Here is a 3,320-nt window from a genome sequence, read left to right as displayed (position 1 = left end):
ATCGCCTTTGTGATGTATGTTGTTCGATGATCGCCTCGAGTTCTATATAAAGTTTCAATTTTTAGAAAGGAAAAAAAATAATAAACATAAAGGAACTCAAAGCTGAGTTTGAATTAAAAACTTATCGTTCTCAATGGCACTGGATATACTTCACAAAGGTACAAAAGTTCAATATTATTGACTGGAATAATCAAAAATCACGAAGGTTACATTAACTACTATCCTACGGTATAATAAGTTTTCAAGTTTACTAATCTTGAAGGATGAAAATAACAATGATTATCTAAGTTTCATCTCTCAAAAAGCTTTAAATAATCAACATATATTAACTTGGCTTTAGCCAATTAACTATCATGATTACCTACTTGACTATTATGTACCCATTCAACTCTGTTTAATCCAACAAACAGAGTGAAATTATTGAGAAGGGTCACTTCGAAAATTACCCATCAGCAGCAGGCTATTTCAGACATCTGCAAATAAAAAATCCGATGATAACCACAAAATCATAAATAGAAAAACACAGGTAAGGCAACACCATAGATGGAGAATCAATCATCTTTGAGAAGGTACAAAGTAGTTCTATCCATTTCTAACACTTGAAGACCTAACAAAATCATCATTTACACAACATTAAATATCATCATCATTTACAAAACATTGAATGGTATCATCGGCAAATTTTAATAATTATCAATGAACCTGCATTTCGTTTTATATTATTGCTATACTATACTTTTAAACATTGCCCAAACATTGAGTTTGCTATTAATCAAATATGAATTCACAATATTTGTAAGACGAGTATAAATAGGTTTTTTACTCATTAGCATCTTTATTCGATTATCACCACACTTATGGAGATGTGATTATTCACATCAACTGAGAAATCGTATAAATAGCTTCTTTTTTTTATTCATTAGCATCTTATAGTGGTCTTTTTGTACACGATGAAACTACGTCACTTTTAGAACTTTCACTTGAAGAGAGCTGAAAATACATCCTGTTTACCAATTACAATTATGTTACACAGTTACCTAATTTCTTAATAACACTACAACTAAATTAGTCTATATATTATCTCTTTCCGCAGATCCTTCAAAAACAACACACACACCCTTAGAAATGAGTCATGATTTGTGTAGATTGGGTCAAATGGGTTAGACGAAGTCTCTTAAGTGTATTCAAAATCTTACACCCTCGTAAAACAACCAAAAAGATACTTTGGATGTAATATCATTATTTCATTATTGAGCTTCAAAACAGTGTAAAAAACTGAAAGATGGTCAACCCCACCCACACAATTTGAAATGCTCTTTAAATTAATCTGTTTTGACCTAAACCCATAATGACCCGTTTACATAGCCCACCCGTATTCCCACATTGAGGTACGGCTGTTGGATAAACACATAAACAACAACAACAATTAGCTTTATTACCCGACTATACCTAGTCACATGAAGTGAATTCAACAAATATACAAAACTAACATTAAAATCTTATCCAGTATAGTATATAAATATAGAATATGTGTAGGAACAAACCATTTTATAAAGAATAATCTGAAGTTCGTGCAGACGACCGTGAGTTGATATTAGGTCTGATGTGCAGAACACATGATTTACTTATTTTACAATACGTTCCACCTTGATCAATTTGACTCATTAGACTTAAAAACAAATATGCTCAAAAATATGAATATTACCAGTAATATTCATATTTATGAATTGTAAAAGCATCACTTACCTTCAATTCCTTCTTCAATATTCTCAAATGCGTAAATTTGTGTCTGTGCATCTTTGTTCTTGCTCTTCTTTGACTTCTCCTTTGACTTCACCTTACAAAGAAAACTTACATTTATAATTTTTAGAAAGAAGCTGCTTCAATTCACAAACATTTATCTAGATCTCCTTTGACTTCATCCACTCGAAGGTTTGTATTTGCATTCTCGACTTCACATATTTTTTAAAGGGCAATGTAACTATCTCATTGCAACCTCTAATGTAATATCGTTCAGAAACAAAAACAAACAGTTTTCATGTATTAGTGAAGTCTCATTACCATTTGAAATGCAATGTGCAGCAAACGACCCGTTAACCAAAGGTACAATACATAATAGAGTAGGTTGAAACAAAAGCAAACTCAAGTATCCACATTATGTGTTGGTTTAAATCATCAAAAAATCTATCAATCTGGAAATCATCGTTTTGATTAGTTGAATTGATTTCACTTTACAATGCGATTTTCCGTTTGAATATTTCATCGTTAAAAGAAATGAAAGGTGAACAAACCTGGAACCATTTTAACAGCGGTCTAGGGTTTTATACTATTGAATCAACGATCAAAGTGTAGTTGTTGATGATTTCGCTTATTGATTTGGGACGAAACCTTTAGAATTGAGGTTAATCAGTGTCGATGATTTTGGAGGGATGGTTAGGGTTTTTTTTTATCTCCCGTGTGAATGAATATGATGTTTGGCAACCCCTATTTTTGTTCTTCTCTCCCGTGTCTTTTATCAATATGAGGGTAATTTAGTCTATTTAATGGCTGATTTTTTCTTAATGAATTCATTAATTTGAATTGGCTAATCTAATGGTGGATATTTAATCAATAATCTTGAATGAATGGTTAAGATTTATTTTGCTAATTTCTAATGACACTATTATGTGTTTTTTATAATATATAGTATAGGTATACATATAGATATAGATATATCCGTATTTGAATCTTGTTTATTTTTTATTTTTTTGAAAAGCAGGCATCTTTTATTACTAGAAGAAGAAAGATACAGACTCGAGCACCACGAAAAATATATATACATCCAGAAACACAGAGAGTTATATGCTAAGACTAACAATGAGATAAAAGCTAAAACAATCGAACTATAGATCTATCGAACTATATATCTACAATTGTAAGACCCGACCAGAGTTCAAGACATGACACTAGCCCACCCCCATTCGAGCAGTTGCAGAATAGCACGAACCGGGATCCGTCAGTCATATGTGCCAAGCAAAGTTACATCTCTTCGATCTTCTACATATCCACTCGAAACTCTTGTACTGGATTTCATCGAAAACCAACGAACTAGAGGCCGAATTTTTACCAAATACTTTCCGGTTACGGTTCTTCCAGATCAAGTAGCTACTTACCCATTTTACCGCTTGCCAAATGCTACCATTAGGACTCGACGTCGAATACGGACTTGTATCTTTAAAGATTTCACCGATGGAAAAGCTGGAAAATGAGCCTAGTTTCCACCAATCAAACACCCTCGACCAAACCTCCATTGCGAATTTACAGAATACCAATGCGTGGTC

General features: G+C 32.6%; 1 long non-coding RNA gene across 1 annotated transcript; it reads right to left on the bottom strand.

Moving 5' to 3' along the window:
• Positions 1 to 221: 221 nt before the first annotated feature.
• On the bottom strand, positions 222 to 2,441 carry LOC139898745 (uncharacterized). The gene is made up of 3 exons (XR_011777121.1): positions 2,292 to 2,441; positions 1,747 to 1,837; positions 222 to 473 (listed from the first exon to the last, which is right to left on the bottom strand). It is a non-coding gene; the product is annotated as an uncharacterized lncRNA (long non-coding RNA).
• Between the last annotated feature and the right edge of the window lie 879 nt (positions 2,442 to 3,320).

The sequence above is a fragment of the Rutidosis leptorrhynchoides genome, chromosome 3, assembly GCF_046630445.1.
Source record: "Rutidosis leptorrhynchoides isolate AG116_Rl617_1_P2 chromosome 3, CSIRO_AGI_Rlap_v1, whole genome shotgun sequence".
In the NCBI taxonomy this organism is placed as follows: Eukaryota; Viridiplantae; Streptophyta; class Magnoliopsida; order Asterales; family Asteraceae; genus Rutidosis; species Rutidosis leptorrhynchoides.
The sequence above is the reverse complement of the archived record's forward strand: the minus strand, read 5'-3'. Positions and strand labels throughout refer to the sequence as shown.